The 21,890-nt window shown below is 41.5% G+C and overlaps 1 pseudogene; it reads left to right on the top strand.

Moving 5' to 3' along the window:
• The window catches only part of LOC140735231 (cytochrome b-like), a 36,239-nt pseudogene extending 14,714 nt beyond the window's left edge, over window positions 1-21,525 (top strand).
• Window positions 21,526-21,890: the final 365 nt, after the last annotated feature.

Genomic DNA, 21,890 nt, shown 5'->3' with positions numbered 1-21,890 from the left:
ATTGGGTAAAATTAAAGCATAAGTTGATAGGTTCTTGCTTAGTTAGGGCCTCAAAGGTTGCAGGTAAAAGGCAGGAGAAAGGGGTTGGAAGGGATAATAAATCACAGTAGTATAGGGTTAGCATGATGCTTTACATTACCAGTGACCCAGGTTTAATTCTCACTGCTGTCTGTAAGGACAGACAGTAGTTCTCCCCATGACCATGTGGATTTTTCCTGGGTGCTCCAGCATCCTCCCATACTCCAAAGACATACCAGTTAGTAGGTTAATTGGTTATTGTAAATTGTCCCATGATTAGGCTGGGGTTAAATTGGGGTTGCTGGGAGTACAAGATAAAAGGTGATAGGTGGGAGAGGAGGAATGAAGCAAGAAGCAGGCAAGTAATAAAAAGTAAAATGCTGGAGAACAAGGGATCTGATGAGAGGAGAGTGGACCATGGGAGAAAGAAAATGAGGGGCGCCAGGGAGAGATGATAGGCAGGTGAGGAGAAATCCCACTGTTTTTATCTCTTGAACGGCCCTCTTGTACAATAGCAGATTCTTGTCCTCACAATCTACCTCATTATGATCTTGCACTTTGTTATTTCAGTTACTTTCACATTTTATCTGGCATTGTTATTGTTTTACCTCATTCTTGCTCAATGCCCTTTGTAGTAATTTGATCTGTAGAAACAGTACGCAAGACATACATTTCACTGTCTCTTGGTACATGTAACAATGATAAACCAAAAACAAAATAAATTTTGGACTGAACTTTGACAGGTAAAAGAACTTCTAAATCATTATCTGAAACATTTGAGGTCTAAATATATCAACATAGAAAATTCGGGAAATATTTTACTTGCCAGGCTAGGCAACTTTTTTGGAAAGAGGAACAAAGTCAATAAGCTCAGTTATGCTTTGTTCAACTTCTCTTCATGTCCACAGCCACCTCCCTACCCCTATCCCACTGCTTTCCTGTAGCTGCACAGGAAGGGGAGGTTTCAGGCCTTATTTTGCTATTGCCTTGAGGTAGTAGCTATCCACTGGGAAGGCACTAGGCCTCAAAGAAGATCCTGACTTCATCCCCAACTGCCCCAATGGCTACTTCATATCTTAAGCTCTGAGATTCTTTTAAAAACTATTTCTAAAGGTTATGCATAAAGCTGAGGAGTCTGGCATTTCAGAATGATCGAGTTCTGAACTGGGGCTCAAGGTTCAGAGTTTGGAATGGAAGACCTGATGTGCTGGTATCAATGAGAAGCCATGCCCTGAACATTAATCCTGTTTGTTACTCCACAACTGATGCCTGGCTTGCTGAGCATTTCCAGCAGTCTTTGCTTTTTAATCACAGACTCTCAGTGCGTATACTACTGTTTCTGGAGTCACAAATATGCTTTGGGATCATGTGAGTAGGCTACTGAAATATGGGGTTCTATAACACAAGGATTATGTTACAAGATTTGGAGGCATTGGTTTAAATCCTACAATTGTAGGTGGAAAGTTTAAATTCCAGAATGAAAATGCAATTATCACAAAGCCAGAAGAATGTGGCAAAAGCCCAACTTCAAGAAAGTAAAGATCATGTTCCAAACAGAGTTAGACCATACATGGAGTAACCCAATCAATCCTGTACCTCATACTTTAAGATGGATATATTAGCCTTGAAATCCACAAAAAACTTGAACTAGATCTGGTAGCTCAACAGCAGGGTTTCTAGTACAAGTAGAAGGGAATAATTTTCTGGAACTAGGTTAATCCCCTTGACTTATTGACCACACATCATCCATTAACTGCCATTATTGTAAACCCTAAATCAATCGCAAATTTTATTCTTCACACTTTCTCATCACTTCAAATATAATAAAACCACATAGAATAGACAGAGAGATTCATTTTTTCTTGGCCAAGAAATATAGGGCTGATGATGGGTTCTAAAGCAACAAGCCAGGCCCTCAAGGAGTGATGCAAGGATACACAACATCACACACAAATGGTAGAGGGAGCTTGGCACTCCCTTTCAGAGATGGAAGTTAATCCTATGTAGATTGTTCACAGTAATTCAGACAGATAAGCATGTTCTTTTTTAACCATAGGTCTTAAGGAATATGGAACAAAAGCAGATAACTGAATTGTAGGTCGGCCATGATACATTGAGTGGTGGAACAGGTATTGGACCTACTTCTGTTTCAAAGTTCTCAGCAACAGAACTGAGTGCTGCAGGGCTGAATTTAGTGGCAAACAGATTCAATATCTATCATTCACAAGTGTGGGAGGATGCATTAGGTGAGAGAAAATCCATCACTTACCCAATGGCAAGCAATAGAATTCCCAGCAAGTCTTTTTATTCTTTCCGTTCCACAAGGATCAGATGCATTTAGACAAATACATACATTTATTTTCTTTTTACAGCTGCCTTCCAGCGAAAAGAACAAATATGGATGTATACATCAACCTTCCACTTTAATTCTAATCTGCTAATGTCTGCGTTGCTCTTATTTATGGAATTTAAGCATATGGTCAGAGTCATGAAATAGATTCTCTTGCTCTGGCTAACATTGGATTTTGGATGCATGTTCCAACACAATTACTTTGTTCATTACTGTACAACATACTTTTTCTATTACAATGGACAGACCCTAAATTATTCAAAGAAATAATATTTACAGAACTGTTGCTTGAAAGGGAAAGGATTTGGAACTCATACAGCACATAGAATAAATTTTATAACTATTTCATTTAAACTAGGTCATGGAGCTATACAACATCAAAGCCATCAATTCCCCAGTCTTTATCTTTACCTTTCCCTATCAGGGTTTCTTTCCATGAGCTTCATGCACAACTGTAAGATCTACCAATGTACTCAATCCAATTAAAACATAGAAAAACTACAGCACCATGCAGGCCCTTCGACCCACAATGCTGTGCCGAACATGTACTTACTTTAGAAATTACCTAGAGTTACCCATAGCCCTCTATTTTTCTAAGCTCTATGTACCTATCCAGGAGTCTCTCAAAAGACCCTATTGTATCCGCCTCCACCACCGTTGATGGCAGCCCATTCCACGCACTGTCTGACCCCCTAACTGTAGAGTCCCTTGTTACTGCTGCCTTCTTCCTTTCCCTACCCTTCTGAGCCACAGGGCTAGATTCTGTGCCAGAGGCACGGCAACTGGTGCTTCCCCTAGATAAGCCAACAGTACTCAAACAGGAGCACTTATTGTCGAGGGGTACAACCACAGGGGTGCCCTCTAGCCTCTGACTCCTGCCCTTCCCTCTCCTGACTGTTACCAACTTACCTGTCTCCCGAGGCCCCGGTGTGACTACCTGCCTATAGTTCCTCTCTATCATCACCTCCACACTTTCCCTGACCAGACAAAGGTCATCGAGCTGCAGCTCCAGTTCCCTAACCCAGTCCCTAAGGAGCTGCAGCTCGATGCACCTGGTGCAGATGTGGCCGTCCGGGAAGCTGGGAGTCTCCCGGATTTCCCACATCTGACACCCAGTGCAGAACACCAGCCTCAAGGAAAAGGAATTCTTGGGAATCAGTGATCATAGTGATAAAATTCACCCTGCAGTTTGACAGAAGATAAAAGTCAGATGTAGCACAAGTGGAGTAAATGGATTTACAGAGGCAGGAGAGAGGAGCTGGCCAAAGTTGGTGGGAAGGGGACTCCACCAGGAATGGCGGCAGAACAGCAATGGCTGCAGTTTCTGAGGACAATTTGGAAGGCGCAGGATAGATATACCCCAAAGATGAAGAAGTACTCTAAATTAAGGATGAAACAACCATGGCTGACAAGGGAAGTCAAAGACAGCATAGAAGCAAAGGGCATACTAATATAGCAAAAATTAGTGGGACGTTAGAGGACTGGAAAGCTTTTAAAAAACCAACGGAAGGCAACTGAAAAGCCATTAGGAGGGTAAAGATGAAATACAAAAGGAAGCTAGCCAGTAATATAAAAGAGAACACCAAAAGCTTCTTCAGATATACAAAGAATAAAAGTGAAGCAACAGTAGATATCAAACCACTGGAAAATGACACTGGAGAGGTGGTAATTACGGATGAACTTAAGTATTTTGAGTCTGTCTTCACAGTGGAAGACTCAAGTAATTTGCCAGATTTTCAAGAGTGTAAGGGGTCAGAAGTGCTTGTAGTTGCTATCACTTGGGAGAGGGTGCTTCAGGAGCTGAAAGATCTTAAGGTTCATAAGCACCTAAGACCAGTTGGACTACACCCCAGAGTTCTTAAACAGGTAGCTGAAGAGATTGTGGAGGCATTCGTAATGACCACCTATAGGCTAGTTAGCCTGACTTCAGTGGTTGGGAAGATGTTGGAGTCCATTATTATGGAGGAGGTTTTGTGCTATTTGCAGGCACATGATAAAGTAGGCCAAAGTCAGCATGGTTTTCTTAAGGGGAAATCATGCCTAAATCTGTCGCAATTCGTTGAGAAAATACCATGCATGATAGACAGAGGAGAACCAGTGGATGTTGTTTATTTGGATTATCAGACAGTGCCTTTGACAAGATGCTGCACATGAGGCTGCTTGGTAAGGTAACATGGTATTACAGGTAAAACTGACTGACTGACTGACTGGCAGGCAGGCAGGTCGCAGAGAGTGGGAATAAGAGGGTCTTTTCTCGTTGGTTGTTGGTGACCTGTGCTGTTTCACCGAGGTTGGTGTTGGGGCCGCTTCTTTTCACAGTTATAAGTCAATAATTTGGATGACGGAATATTTTGGCTTTGTGGCCATGTATTCAGTCAATACAAAGATGGAGGGGCAGCTAGTGTTTAGGAAGCAGGGAGTCTGCAGAAGGAGTCTTAAACAAAAATTGGAGAATGAGCAAAGAAGTGGCAGATGGAATATAGCGTAGCGAATTGAATGGTCGTACACTTTCAAGGAATAAAGGCAGAGACTATTTTCTAAACGGAGAGAAAATACAAAAGTCAAAAGTGCAAAGGGACTTGGGAATCCTTGTGTAGGATTTGCTACAGGTTAACTTGCAGGTTGAGTCAGTGTAAGGAAGGCAAATATAAAGTTAGCATTCATTTTGAGACGAGTAAAGTATAAGAGCAAAGACGTGACACTGAGGCTTTATGGGGCATTGGTGAGTGTCCAGAGCAGGTTCACAAGAATGATTCCGGGAACGATATTATGAGGAATGTTTTATGGCTCTGGGCCTGTACGCACTTGAGTTTTGAAGAATAAGGGGAGATCTCATTGAAACCTATTGAATATTGAAAGGTCTAGATAGGAAAGGATTTGAACAGGAAATCTCCAATTGTGGGTAGATCTACGACCAGAGGACACAGCCTCAGAATAGAGGGATATCCATTTATAACAGCGATAAGCAAATTCCTTTGGCCAGATGGTGGTGCACTTGAGGAATTCCTTGCATCAGCTGACTGTGGAGACCATATTACTGAGTATATTTAAAGTGGGTTGATATGTACTTGATTAATCAAGGTGTAAAAAATTAAAAGGAGACTGTAAGAGAGTGGGGTTGAGAAAGATAATAAATCAGCCATGATGGAATAGTGGAGCAGACTCGATGGGCCAAATGGCCTAATTCCACTCCTACGTCTTATGGCCTTATGTTTGGCTTTTTCTTTTAAAAACAGATGCTACTGGACCTGCTGAGTTTTTACAAGATTATCTGATTTTTTTATCTTGTAATGATAGGGTTGGGTTAAACATAGATGGAGATTTGGGTTGAATGATCTGACTTCCGTACAGCAGTTCTATGACAAACCAGAAAATATAACTGTGTTACTGAATAACTTGGATATGAAAAAAACTCATGAATTTTGTGAAACCTAAGTACCCATTTTCAGATATGACAGTGTCAATCCTTTTGTTAAAGATTGTCCCCACTTGTTTTCTGAGAATAATAATTCATGAAGGAATTTATGTTCTACTGGTGCACAATCCTCTTCAGAATTTGTTTGTTTGAATTTGGACAGTGAGATTGTTTGGATATGGGGGGGGGGACCCTATAATCCAACCAAATGGTTCAGTTTTAGTGTTACAAAATGTAGGTTGTAACAAGGGCTTTCTGGTTGTGAATGTATCAGTACTATGCCAGAGAAGCAATTAACATTTGTGATGTTAGTATTTTGAATTAGTAATGGCAATCTGGATAATTGTTTAAGTCACAATCTTTTAGAAATATCCTTATTTCTACTTATTAAAACTTATAATTCTTTTCACATCACCTCATAAACATCAATATTAAAACATGTAATCTCTCTGCTTTGCATGAATTAGTGTTAATTACACAATGACAAACACCTTCACATCATCTCTAGGATTAAGTGCATCTGATATCATATGGGCAATATCTTGGACATAACTGAAATTCATTGCCTCTGCATGTTGTGAAAACAATCAAGGCAGTGCTATCATAAGTGAATTGGAGAAGCATTTGAATGAAAATAAATTCTGTGCAAGTATGACAAATGTGCATGTGGATGGGGTTGATAAGTTAGCTCTGAGAGAAAGGCATATATATGATGGGCTGAATAGTTTACTTTCATCCTGTAACAATTTTATGCTCAAAGTCAAAATTGTTAATATTTGTAAATATTCTTCCGCTTCTGCTACCTTATGCTGATATCCAGTAGTTCCTGGCCAAACATTATTGGAATTCGATCCAGACAGAATGTCCATATATCAAACTTCAAACTGTAGGCTCAGCTGGACACGTCCTATTATACATAGCAGCGAGCTTCATTTCACCTCGCAGCCAAAACAATTGCAATTTTACTGCCAATATACACCACCTGATGGACAGTTGTAGGCTGCAGTCCAAAGAGACTGCATTAGGATTTGGATAGCTGAGAGACATAATCATTCTTTCCCAACCCATAAAAATGTTTTTGAAATGCTTTCATTTTCATTCCACTCATAAAACAAAAGTGTACAATTTTGTGAAGTGGTGGTGTCGTTCTATATTTGGCAATCCAGATTGTACAATGAAATCTTCTTCAGAGATATTCACATGTGATATTTTATCACATCACATCTCACAGTCACAGACCAAGCAACTTGATACCATGGAGGAGCATTCCGTTTGGAACAGCAAAGGGAAGGGTGGGGAAGAAAAAGTTTGATAAGAGAATGATTAATTCATTTATTCCTGCTAGGCCCCATCTCTCCTGTTAGTTCAATCCACAGCTATGTTTGTGTAAGTGACCCACCCAATGACTTGATATTTTACTGCTCCTGTAATACAAGGCACACAGCCAAAAGAAGAAAATAAGTTTCATTACTATCTTGAAGCATTTGCCCATATAATCATAAGAGCCACAGCATCTAATTCCTCCCCTCTCTCCAGGAACTCACACAACCTTTCCTCTGGATGCACTGCGGTTTCTCTGACACAAGATCACCGCCTAATCTTCCACCCATCCAACAGGAATCACCGGCCACTTGTTTCCAACTCATCACCTGCCACATATTTAAACCCAGCTCTTGTTCACTTGTCGAACCAGCCAGCCTCAACCAGTTTCTCCCAGCCTTCAGTTAATACATGCCTGTGTTGTTTAGTACCTGTTCTCATATTCATGCCACACATAATGTATTATTTTGCAGTTTATTATTAAAGTCCACTAAATCATCTATGCTTCCCTGCTTTTAGGTCAGATTAGAAGCTACAGTCCTCCACAATCACTGACAGAATGAGTGAACCAATGATTGACCCAGCAGAGTTTTCTTACCTAAAGGAACTTGTCTGTTGACCTGAGCACATGATCCAAAAACATCAGGAAGCCATTAACCTTCTATTTGCCCCTCTCAACAATTCCATTTCAATACAGCAACCTCACACCAGTCAGTCTCCTCCACTGAAGTCCCCAATTCCGGTACCCAAAATTATCAATGGATTCCCAATCCGATGCTGCAGCTACCTGTCCCAGTGCATCTTGCAATTCAAGCTCCAGCCATCTCTATTTTACAGACCGAACCAAGATTGATGTTGTCATCTCTCTTGACTAGGCAAGCTCTGCCCTAGACAATTAAAACTCCATTTGGATCAGAAATGAGGGTTTCACCATTGGAAAAGGGCTGGGTTTTTGACCATCTGGGAAGTGGAAGAGAAGCAGCAGGTCAGTTATTTCACCTGCTTCAAGGCTCATGCTCTGCTCGATTACACCATGGAATTCAGGATCCTTGCAGTGAAGTGTGGCTGGAATGCAGATGCACTACTAGCCCATTGCCATCATGGCATCTTGGAATACTTGAAGGATGAGCTATCTACCTGGGACATACCTGCCAACCTTGAAATCTTCAGCACTCTGGCTCTCTGTATTGAGAGATTTCTCTCAAGATTGTTAGCCAGGACCATTTTGGGCTGGAAGACCTTCCACAATGACACCTCCAGACACAGGAAGATTAGGGAGAGCATCCTTTGTCATGGGGGGGGGGGGGTGGCATTGGGAAAGTGGGCCCTAATGCTAAACACAGACACTGAAATACTAGGAACTGGACTGGACTAGAGTTAGGGATGGGACAGGATACATACTTGGGCTAGGACTTTGGCTAGGAAAGCAGGACCAGGACAAGGAACTGGGAACTAGGAGCCTGGGCTTGGACTCCGAGCCAGAGACTGGACAAGGACCCAGAAACTGGGTCTTGACTTGGGCTCAGACCCTGGAACTAGGCAAGGACATGTCGTGGCTACAGGATTGGACATGGCTTGGGTTCTTCGAGGCTTGGCTGCAGGACTAGACATGGAACTCCTGCACAGTACGAGGCACATGGACAGGACAAGAACCTGAAGCCTTGACTTGATCTTGGGACACCTGAACACGAAGCCTTGGTCTTCAGAGAACAGGAACACAGGGCCTTGGTCTTGAGAGAGACAGGAGCACAGAGACATGGAACACAGAGTCAGGACCCCTCCTAGGTAGCAGGATGTAGGGCCAGGACTCATACACAGAACACAGAGAAACGGTTCCCAACACAAGGTAGTGGCAAACGGCTGGACCTACCTAGTGAAGGCGTGGACACAGAGACGGTTCCAAACAACGAAAGACAGTTTCTTATCTAGACACAGCAAGGCTCCAGTATTGCTCCAGCGGTAGAACTTGACAGCAATACAGGTAAGGCTTCAGGAAAAGGATGAAGGGGAAGGGAAGGGAACAGTCAGCAAATGAAGCTTCTACTTCTTTTTCTATTTACGGCAGTTTGGACTTATCTAGGCATATTACTGCCCTCTGCAGGATGTACAATTAATTACTGAATTTCAAGAAACTCAAATTCTCAAATATAAACTAGTCGCACGTAGAAAAAGAATAATAAACTTTTCAATCTGATGGTGGTTCTCTTGGTGGCCAAACAAAGATTTAATAGAAACAAAATACATTTAAGTCAGACAGCCTCTTGAACAATATTCTTCTTTCAATTTTATATCGATTACAACTCAGCAAAACATGCTGAACTGTCTCTGGACTACCACAGTCACATAGTCCAGTTAAATGTTTTCCTATTATCTTTAAATGATAGTTTAGCCTACAATGCCCCAAACTAAGTCTTGTTAATTTCACCATATCTCTATGATTTAAAGAGTAACAGACAGACCTTTTTAACTAGAGGGTGACTAGAAAAGAAATGCCTTCTCTTTAATTCATTTTTCCAATCCTCTTGCCATTTCTTCTCTATGCCTTTTTTATCCAACTTCTCAATTCTGCTCTGCCTGGGAGTATTCTAATTCCCACTTGCCCATTCTGTAAGGAAGACTTTGCAATGCCATTCACAATTTCATTTCCCTGCACCCCAGCATACGCAGGTATCCATGTAAATCTAACTTCACAACCCATCTTCCCTACTCTAAAAAAAACTAAGAGAATCTTAATAACTACATCAGGACAAGCTTTTGATTTATTCCCTTTTATAGCCTCTAAGGCAGCAGCAGAATCCAAACAGATGATAACCCTGCGTGGTCGAGAGTCTTCTATCCACCATAAGGCCCAGAGTATTGCTAATAATTCTGTTGCAAAGACAGAAACACCATCTGAAACCCGGTGGCCAATCTCAACTCTAAGCTGAGACATGTACATCTCAAATCCTGCCGTACTGCTCTCTGGGTCCACTGAGCCATCAGTAAAAATCTTCAGATAAGATCCCCATTTATTATTTAAATATTCATTTATGATCGACGCTTTTGAAATTGCTCTGCTTCCTTGAAGCTGAAAAAGGAGGAATAGGTCTACTTCTGGTTCTGGCAAAAGGCAAAAAGGAATGGGTGGCAAGTGAATTTAGTCAGCTATGTCTTCCGCAATCAGTTTCAATTTCACAGCCCAGATATTAACCAAATCTAAAAATAGATATCTTTTAATTTTACTTTGGCGCTCTGACATCTCCTGCAAAAGATATTTTGATGGAGAGCTGTGATTGAAGCCATTTAGTTTTACCCAATACTGCAGGCCCAACTTGTCTTAAATGTAGAGGCGCTTCTCCCACCTTCACACATAATACAGGGACTGATGTTGTTTTAAAAGCTCCACAACAGAGTCTAAGTGCTTTGGACTGCAGTGTCTAATTTTTCAAGCACTGCCGTAGCAGCGGAACCATAAGCAATACAACCATAATCAATTACTGATCTAATCATAGCTAGATATATTAAGTACATAGTTTCCCACCCTGCTCCCCAGTCACATCCAGCAATACTTCTGATAACACTTAAAACTTTCTCACACTTTCCAATTGTTTTATCTATATGAAAACCCTCCAAGTAAGTCTTTCACCAGACACCTAAAAACTTGAATACCTTGATTCTTTCTAATGGAGAATCATATAGACACAATTCACAATCAGGAATCTTTCTTCTAAACCCAAAAATCATATATTTGGACTTAGAAGCAGAAATCCTGAAAGCCCATGTGTTTGCCCAGTTTTCAACTGATCTTAAAGCCTTTTGTACCTGCTTTAATATATACTTGACATTTCTTCCTCTTTTCCAGATTGCACCATCATCTGCAAATAACGACTTGCCAAATCCTGTCCGTACCTGCTCAAAGATATTGTTTATCATGACATTAAAAAGAACTGAACTAATGACGCTTCCTTGAGGGGTACCATTATCTATTTCAACTGACTTGGAGCTTGTTCCACCTATTCTTACTTGAATTGTCCTTTCCTGAAGAAAATCTTTGATCCAGATAAACATTCTACCTCTAATTCCCACATCATAGAGTTTAATTAATAAACCATCCTTCTATAGTGAGTCATATGCTCTTTCAATATCTAGAAATATAGTTACCATTACTTCTCTATTTTGAAACTTTTTAATATCATGATCTAAAAGGGCAACAGATTCCATTGTTGATCTTCCAGATCTAAAACTATTTTGATAGGCAGCAAAATATCTCTTATTTTCTAAAAAATAAACAAGTCTGTTGGTGACCATTTGTTCCATAGTTTTACAAAGCACTGATGCTAAAGCTATAGGCCGATACAAACTAGGACTAGATGCATCTTTACCTGGCTTTAAAACTGGAACTACTACCACATGCTTCCATTCTACTGGTAATTTTCCTTCTTTCCACACTGAATTAAACAAAGCTAGCATTTCTATTAATACAGAGTCATCTAAATGCTTAAGCAATTCATAACATAGTCCATCTCTACCAGGAGAAGTGTTTGAACCTGATTGGACAGCTTCCTGCAATTCCTGAAGGGAGAAAAACAAAATTATGGAGCTGATATCATCCAAGCTACTGTCCAATTTCCAACATTTCTTTAACATAATTTCCTTTCTCAAATCACCCGACTCTCCAGAACTGTGTAACGCTTGGAACACCTCTACAAACATATCAGCCTTTTCCTTGTTGGTTACAGCTGCAATATCTCCTTCCAGCAAAGCTGGGATAGATGGTTTTCTATATATCCCTGACATTCTGTGAATGATCATCCATAGCTGCTTTATAGGTGTCTCAGGGCCCAGGGTTCCACAAAATCTTCTCCAACTATCCCTCTTTGCATTTTTAATTACTCTCCTTGCTACTGCTCTTTCCTTTTTATACTCCATAACATTATCTATGTAACACTTACCCAACAGGCTGGTATATGTCTAGGGGAAAAGGAGATCCAGCCACACACCAACCCACCTCCCATACACGCAGGTGCTGTGATAATCGCGTTTATGCCTCGCGTCCGCCAACAGTATCAAACCCACAACAAATACCGGTATGAAATACACTTTAAAGAGTTTACTAAAATTAAAAGAGTATTAGGCAATACAATATATATATATATACAAGAAAAAAACAAAAGGCGCCAACTTATCAAAGTTCAGTCAGTTTAGTGCACTCGGTGGAGCTCATCCAGCGAACCATTCGACTCCTCGGTGGTCATCCTCCCGAAACTCCCACTTCGGACTCCCCGGTGGTCGTCCGAGCGCACGTCCTCCTTCCTCGGTGTCTCCCTCCGGACTTCCCTCACACCCCAAGCCCACGCAACCCCTCCCCCAAGTTCCCAGCCTCACAAAACACAATATCATTCCCCATTGATTAACAAATAAATACAATTACCATATCAGCCATTCTAAAGCGAAACAACGGCGAGAGAAATTTTTAACAGACAAAGAAACATTCCTACTCGTAACAAACCAAAGAAGCCCTTTTTTGTAACATACACAGGACATTGTACATCTAACTCTGGGTACTTTCTTAATTTCCTGTAAGCTCTATTTCTGTTTCTTACAGCTATATCACAATTTTTATTCCACCATGGAACTAATGCTCGAGCCTTAGGAACATTCCGTAGCGGAATAGTCAACTGAGCAACTTTACGAATTATCGAACAGACAGATTCATTCCACTTGTATACATAGCCCTCGCTATCAATCTCCTCTATTATATCCACAGCTTTCTCCTAGGATTTCACATAGGATTACGGGCATTGAAATCTCCAATCCAGATTACTGGGGATCTTACCTTATTCATAATTCCATCAAAATCTGATAACATCGTCATATTACATGGATTATAGAAGTTAATCAAAGTTGTTTGACCACGAGAGATCCAAACCTCCACAGCCACAATTTCAAGGTTAGATTTTAAATCAAGTCTTCTAAACTGAAGTCCTGTTTTTATGTAAGTTGCACACCCTCCACCAGATTTACCCATTCTGTCAACTCTCAAACTATCACACCCAGGGATCACAAAATCTAAATGAGGCTTTAACCATGTCTCCTGCATACAGATCAAATCAGGCTTATCTTTAAAAGTTCCAATAAGCCTTTTAAGTTCTTGACCATTTGCAATTAAACTTCTTGCATTCCATTGTAATATTAAAAATATCCAAATACTATTTACCAGCCTCTTCATCCACATAAGCTCCCCCATACTCTCTGACCCCAACAACTGGAAAGTATTCAGTGATTGTTTGTCTGTCATATGCTCATGTAATTTTTCCTGTAAAACCTGTTTCCTATCAAGGAATCTCTCAGCAGCTCCAACAACTACTTTTATCATATCCGACCTCTTGGTTGCAGTTTTAGCCCCGACCAGTACATCAACAACAAACGCCAGAAAAGACTCTTTAGTCATCAACACATCTGAAGGAACCATAGTTGGAGAATGTGGAATGTGCTGACTCCCCATCATTCCAATCTTTTCTTTACTTATCCTTTGCTCTCTATCAACTTTCTTTACTGCCTCAGCATATGATATTTTTGTTGGTTACTAACAACCTGAATCTGCTTTGCCTTAATAAAATTCTCACATTCTCTGAACACCACTACATGGTCCCCTCCACAGTTACTGCCTTACACACTTTAATATCATGATCCTCTTCACATTTCACACATCTTTTACCTCGACACGAACCAGCAACGTGTCCAAGTATCTGGCAATTATAACAGCTCAAGGGAGGTCTAATATGAAGAACATCACCTGCAAAAACCAGTAGGACAGGAGAATCCTAATCACCTCCTTTTCTCGATTTTAATCGCTTGGCTTCAATCACTCAACCACCTTTAATATTGTCCAAAATTTCCTTTTCAGTCATCCCAGACCAAATTCCATACACTACCCCCCTAACTCCCTTCCTTTCTTTCAGAGTAATACACTCCACTTTCACAACCAATTTTCCCACCATTTTAGCACTGTTATATTGGTCAACATCTTTGCAACAAATTTTCAGCAATCCATTATACAAAATCTTGGCCTGGAATCCTTTATCTATTTGGTTCTCTAATGTTGCTGCCACTTTCAAAGGATTAAGGGCTCTAAATCCTCCTTCCCCTTCCTTCTGACCTTTAATTTTATACAGAACTACAAATTCCTCCAAGTCACCCATTTTCCTCAGTTTGTTGTCCCCTATCAGGTCTTTCACTAGATGAACCTCTTTTTTGGCTACCCTTACTTCTGGAGTTTTCCACAGTCTCCCCCACTCTTCCTTCAATCTCAACCCTCCCTCCCCCCTTTGTAACCATAAACTACAAACTTAACCCTTTCAAACTACTAGGCTGAATAAAGGGGAAGGAAACAAATTAATAGAATACATAAAATTAAGCAAACTGGCCAATCAAAAGTAAGGGAAACCACCACTGATCAAACACCAAAAAAACCAATCACCCCACTACACTTCTTTGTAAATTATATTAATTTTGTGTCTTTATACTTTACTGTCATGACAAGCAAATGAAGCCGAACCCTGGAGCTATTTATGTAGCCAGCCCAAAATGAGAATCAGGTGCCTCAATTAGAGCACCCAACAGAACAAGGGAAAACCTGGAATAAGGAACCTTGGACCGGACCGTGAACTGGAATACCGAGTTCATGGACCGGAACATGACACCCTTAACACCCGAAGAGTAAAAATTTGCACACCTTTTGCAGAGCAGCTGACCACAAACACATCAAAGGCCCACTGAATCTGGGAAATGGCACCACCAGATAAAGATGAAGGTCTTCAATCTGATAAGCTCTCGCAGCCCTTCATTCCAGGATCATAGCCTGACTCAACCCTGACAGCTCTAGGCACACAGGAGACACGGGTATGTATATTCCGGTGCGACACGCAGCTTTCTGGACAGGATTCAGCTTGGACTTCCTACCAAGTCTATCTCTCACCCTTTCTGCATCATGGCCATGGACAGACGTCCCTTTAGCCATGCTGCTGTGTGAAAAAGGTATTAGCTATCCCCTCTATCTATGCCTCTTATCACCTTTTTCATCTCTATCAAGTTACCTCTCAAACCCTAGCTTGCTCAACTTTTCCTCATAAGATGCGTTCTCTAACCCAGGCAGCATACTGGTAAATCTCCACTGCATACTTCCTGAAGCTTCCACAGCTTTGCTATAGTGAGGGAACCAGAACTGGCACAATACTCCACGTGTGCTCTAACCTGTCTTATAGACCTGCAACATTACCTCACAAGCTTTGAACTCAATCCCTTGGCTAACCCAGGCCAAAACACCATCAGCCTTGCTAAAACATCCTTTCAACATGTTTGTCAACTTCAAGGGATCTATGACTTGGACCCCAATATCCCCCTGTTCCTCCACAGTGGCTGTACGTGGCTTATCAGTGGCTATAACCGGAGCACCAATCACGAGATAAATAGCAGTGACGGTTCAGGCATGAAAGTTAAGACACTGCCTAGCAGAGCAGTCATCAAAGGAGCAGTCATTGACGGAGTGATCAGAGGCAGAGTGGTAGGGCTTTGACTCATTCGGGCTTCGACGATAACGGGTCGAGGTGAGGTAAGTTACCTGTGAGGAATAGAAACAGGAAGTATGTCTGTGAAGCCAGTATTCTGTAATGAGAGTCAGATATGGGAAGTCCGGGAGACTCCCAGCCTTCCGGATGGCCACACCTGTGCCAAGTGCGTCCAGCTGCAGGGCCTTAGGGACCACGTTAGGGAACTGGAGATGCAGCTCGATGATCGTTGTCTGGTCAGGGAAAGTGAGGAGGTGATGATAGAGAGGAGCTATAGGCAAGTAGTCACACCGGGGCCTCGGGAGACAGGTAAGTGGGTAACAGGCAGGAGTCAGATACCAGAGAGTAACCCTGTGGCTGTTCCTCTTAACAATAAGTACTCCTGTTTGAGTACTGTTGGGGGGGGGGGGGGGGGGGAAACGGCCTACCTGGGGAAAGCTACAATGGCCATGTCTCTGGCACAGAGTCTGGCCCTGTGACTCAGAAGGATAGGGAAAGAAGAAGGTAGCAGGAATAGGGGACTCTATAGTTAGGGGGTCAGACAGATGATTCTGGGGATGCAGGAAAGAAATACAGATGGTAGTTTAACTCTCAGTGCAGGGGAGATTTTCAAGGATGTTGCCTGGATTGGGGAGCATGTGTTATGAGAATAAGTTGAGTGAATTTGGCCTTTTCTCCTTGGAGCAGCGGAGGATGAGAAGTAATCTGACAGAGGTGTATAAGATGATGAGAGGCACTGATCGTGTGGATAGTCAGAGGCTTTTTTCTAGGGCTGAAATGGCTAGCACAAGAGGGCACAGTTTTAAGGTGCTTGGAAGTAGGTACAGAGGAGATATCAGAGGAATTATCTTTTTATTTTTAAAAAACACAGAGAGTGGTGAGTATGTGGAATGGGCTGCCGGTGACGGTGGTGAATGCAGATACAATAGGATCTTTTAAGAGATTCCTGGATAGGTACACGGAGCTTAGAAAAATAGAGGGCTATGGGTAATCCTAGGCAATTTCTAAAGTAAGTAAAAGTTCGGCAGAGAATTGTGGGCCAAAGGGCCTGTATTGTGCTGTAGTTTTTCTATGTTTCTATGTTAAGCTCCCTAATCAAATTTGATTCATTACACAACACCCAATCCAGAACAGTCTTTCCCCTAGTGGGCTCAACTACAAGCTGCTCTAAGAAAAACATCCTGTAGGCATTCTACAAATTCTCTCTCTTGGGATCCAGCACCAACTTGATTTTCCCAATCCACCTGCATACAGAAATCCCACATGATGATCGCAGCATTACCCTTATTACATGCTTCTACTATTTCTCATATTTTATTGAAATAACAGAATTGACAATCATATCTCAGACCCTTTATCATGACTATTACTATATTTATCAGTCAACCATGTACACAACCTTCTCTTTCCTTCTCTCGGCTTCATTCCCTTTGCAGTAATAATTTTCACATTTCAGCTATGGTCTGGTAGAGAAGTCTAGAGGTTTTGATGGGATTAATTTTGGCATTGTTGCTGGTTTAGTGGATAACTTTTAAATCAAAATACCAGGAACTAGTAGATTCAGCAGTTTGAAACAAAGAAAATTAATGGGAACATGATTTAATTGTTCAAAGTGCCCCTGAGTCTCTGTGGCTAAACAAGTAGAAACATAAAACTTGGGAAGCAATGGCAGAAAATAGCTGAGTTATCTGAAATTATATGACTCAATGTATCCAAGCTGAAAGAATTATAATTATAATTAAATGTACAAGAAGAAACAAATTGTATCTCACAGCAGTAAAAAAATTAAGTTGAAGAGTGATTTAATTGAGGCAGTTAAAGTGATAAAGTGATTCAATAGGCAAAACATAGAGAAGCAGTTTCCTATGTTTGAACTCAGAACAATGAGCAACAAAAGTAGAACTAAAATAGTTAGAAGTAAACCAGGATGCACTTTTTTTAAATATCAGAACAGTATTGAATTTTAATGTTCTAGATAGTACTTTCAACAGGTAAGCTGCTTAAACCAATATCACAACACCCACATTCAGAGAGAGCCACAAGGCACAGAAACTGGCTGTTTGGCCCACTGAGTCTGTGCCAATAAATAACACCCACTTGCACTAATCCTACAGCAAATACTTCCTCATCCCCCACAGTGTCATCCACTTCCCCACCTCACAACTGCAGATACCACCACCCACCTACACACTGGGCCAACACAATGGGTATCACAGCAAAGGCAGGAAATCTTGAGCAATGCTGCAAGGCCTGGACTGGCCTGGAATCTGATAATGAGGGGAAAGAGCTTTTTAATAAGTTAAATATAGTGTCTGCCAGACTGGAGAATTCCATTATTTTGACCAACTTTACTGATAAGGTCTGTCACTTAGAGCCTACACAAAGAACGCAGCTGACGAAGTTAATTAACCGGCATAAGGATTTATGTCCAGATGACCCGAGGCGGTGCACAATTGCAGTACATTATGTCATTGTAAATTCAGCCCAGCCCATTAACAACATCCCTATAGAATGAATTTAGAGAAAAGCAAATTGGTGGAGAAGGAAATTGAACACTTTGCTAGCTGCCGGTATCATTAGGCGATCTACCCCGGACTGGGTGTCACCGTACATGATTGTTCCAAAACCAGACAGTAGTGTGAGATTCTGTACCGATTACAGGAAAATAAATGCCATCACAAAAACTGATGCTTATCCTATCCCGAGAGTAGATGATTGCATTGATAGAGTGCGAAAGGCTAGGTACATCACGAAAATTGACTTGCTGAAAGGATATTGGTGTGTTCCTTTGACTGGAAGGGCTAGAGAAATCTCAGCTTTTGTCACACCGTCAGGGTTGTATGAATATAACGTTTTACCTTTCAGAATGAAAAATGCTCCAGGGACATTTCAAAGCATGATTGACTTGGTAATTAGAGGTTTATGAAACCCAGGGGCTTATATCGATGATTTAGTGGTCTGGAATGACATGTGGGAAGAACACATTGTGGCTTTGGAAAAACTGTTCAAACGGCTGTCTGAGGCCAATCTAACAGTGAACCTCACTAAAAGTGAGTTCGGCCACGCTACTGTCACGTATCTGGGGTATGTAGTAGGTCAGGGGCAGCTAGCTCTGGTACAAGCTAAGGTGCAGGCTATTTCTGAGGTTCCCATTCCAACTGACAAGAAAGCTCTGAGAAGGTTTTTAGGAATGATAGGGTATTACCAGAAGTTTTGTAAAAACTTTGCAGGTATCGCTCTTCCCCTTACTAAGCTGTTGGGGAAGAGTGAGAAATTTGCATGGACTGACCCTTGCCAAGAAGCCTTTGAGAGGCTGAAAACTATATTGTGTTACCATCCTGTGCTCAAAGCACCTGATTTGTCCAAACCCTTCTCTCTAGCAATGAATGCTAGTGATGAGTCTGCCGGGGCCAGTATTGCTACAGAAAGATGGGGATGAAATTGAACACCCAGTGGTTTATTTCTCCAGAAAATTTAATGTACACCAGAAAAATTATTCCACTGTGGAGAAAGAATTACTGTCACTTATTCTGGCTTTGCAACATTTTTAAGTTTGTTTGTCATGCACAGAAGTCACTAATAGTTTACACTGACCATAATCCATTGGTATTTCTGACTAATATGAAAGATAAAAACAGAAGGTTGCTGAATTGGAGTCTGATACTGCAAGAGTGTGACCTGAAAATAAAGCATGTAAAGGGTACTGACAACGTGATAGCTGACTGTTTATCTAGATGTTAGATTTGAAATTATACTTGTTTTACTCTGTTAACTGATGATTACCTATGTATTGTATTAAACTCTGTAATGTACCTTCAAGTTTAAATTTTTCCTCGTAAAAATTTCTTAAAAGGAGGGGGGTGTCATGGGCAAACCGAGCTTGAAATGTGGTCCAGGGTTGACCCTATGAACTGTGCTGCTATTGAGAGAGGGAGGGGGAGGCATCCAGCGCAAATGAGAGAGAGAGAGAGAGAGAGAGAGAGAGAGAGAGAAGATTTAATGTGATGGTTTCTTCTGCCAGCTTGTTTACCTTTTCCCCAAGGACACTTTGCCTGCTTGTTAAGATTCCTGCAGAAAGTGCAGGGCGGAGCCAGTTGATGGACAGCCGGTGTCCAGCATGCGGAGATAAAAAGCAGGTCTGCTGGGACACAGACAGACACACCACGGAACACTGAACGAGCTTTGTGCACCCACATGAAGGTGGGTGCACGGGGAAATCAATCAGTGGCTCACAGTGTGAAAGGATGCGACCAGTGGTGAACTATTTGTGTGTCCTCCCTTGCCTGGGTGATAGTTCCACCACTGAAGAATGGTCGTATGTATTATGGTCATAGTCAGTGACCACAACAGGACTTCGGAAGACAACGGGAAGATCAACAGCAATGGCATCACCTCTCATCATCTCTCTCTCTCTCTCTCTCTCTCTCCAATGTTACTCAACCAACTACCTCGAACTGAACTGAACTCTCTTCACCATCATAAGACTCTATCCATTTACCCCTAGGTTTGAAAGAGCCTGGTTTTGGTTCCTATTTCCACACTTCTGTATATATATATATATATATTATTGCTAACCTGTTTCATATATTTGCATTCTATAGTACTGTATTGTGTAGTTACTAATAAACACTATTAGTTTATAGCAATACCAGACTCCGAAGTGTTTTTCTATTTCTGCTGTTTCTTTAACCCAGTCACGGGGTACGTGACAAAACTGGGGGCTCATTCGGGATTTGAACACACCTGTGTTGGGGGGCTTGTTGAATTCATTGGGATAAATTACCTTAATTGATTTGGTTGTGTGGAAAAACAGCAGAAATGGACATTGATAAATTTTTGGTGGAACCAACCTCTGAGGCATTAGAGGACTCCAGGAGGTTGGAGCTGTAGAGTATTGCAAGGAAGTTGAATCTTTCGAAGTGAAGTCGACAGCAAGGAGGTCAGAGATGCAGAGAGCCATAGCTGAGTATTATGTATCCAAGGAGGTGTTTCAAGTAGTGGAGCTGGAATTGTTTCCTGAAAGTAAACCTAGTGGGGTGGACACCCAGGTTCAGATGGAAAGATTAAGTCTTGAGGCTGAGGAGAAGAAAAGGGAGTATGAGTTTTGAGTAAAACAGCTGGAGCTAGAAAGACAGAGAGAAGAAGCAGAACGACAGAGTGAAGAAAGAGAAAAAAAGAGGCGGTTTGAGCTGGCAAAGATAAAAGAATTACAGGAAGAGGACGAGTGCTAGACCCAGTCGGGGGGGTTCAAGGTTAGTCGGGAAATTAAGTTTGTACCCCCATTTGAGGAAATGGATATCGATAGGTGGTTTCTACATTTCGAGAAAGTCGCTATGAATCGCCTAGCTCAGCCCAGCCCAGCCCACCTACCCTAGCCTAGCCTAGACAAAATCCCATTCCACCCCTACTACTCATACAAGGATCTATTAGGCTTCTTCATCCTTCTACTCCTACTCACCCTCCTAGCCCTCTTCATACCTAACTTTCTAGGCAACACAGAAAACTTTATTCCAGCCAACCCCCTCGTTACACTACCCCATATCAAACCAGAATGATACTTTCTATTCGCCTATGCCATTTTATGCTCTATTCCTAACAAACTAGGTGTCCTCACCCTCAGTTTTTAAATCTTAATCCTCGTTTTAGTCCCCATCCTCCACACCTCCAAACAACAAAGTCTCACCTTCCGCCCAATCACAAAACTCCTCTTCTGACGCTTAGTGGCTAATATGATTATCTTAACATGAATCGGTGGCTTACCTGTAGAACAACCATTCATCACTATCGGCCAAATCTCCTCAATTACCTATTTCTCCTTCTTCCTCATTCTTTTCCCAATCGCTGGTTGATGAGAGAACAAAATGTTAAACCTTTAAAACCCCCTCATTGCTCTGGTTGCCCAGCATCTAAGGCATCAATCTTGTAAACTGAAGATCAGAGGTGAAATTCCTCTCCAGAGCAAAACCACTTTCAGGAAAAAGGGGGCCAAGCCCTTATCCTTGGCTCCCAAAGCCAAGATTTTTTTTATTAAACTACTTCCTGAAAAAGATTTTAAAAAGCCAACTTGACGTTCGTGTCAAGTTGTCCAGACAACATATTATGTATAACGTACAGAGCACATTACATGCTTAATCCCCATACTACCCATTATACACATATAACATGCTATGTTTAATCCTCATTAATCGATATTCCCCTCTTCCATAACATACTATGCTTAATCCTCATTAATTGGCATTCC

The sequence above is a fragment of the Hemitrygon akajei genome, chromosome 1 (assembly GCF_048418815.1).
Source record: "Hemitrygon akajei chromosome 1, sHemAka1.3, whole genome shotgun sequence".
NCBI classification, from domain to species: domain Eukaryota; kingdom Metazoa; phylum Chordata; class Chondrichthyes; order Myliobatiformes; family Dasyatidae; genus Hemitrygon; species Hemitrygon akajei.
The sequence above is the reverse complement of the archived record's forward strand: the minus strand, read 5'-3'. Positions and strand labels throughout refer to the sequence as shown.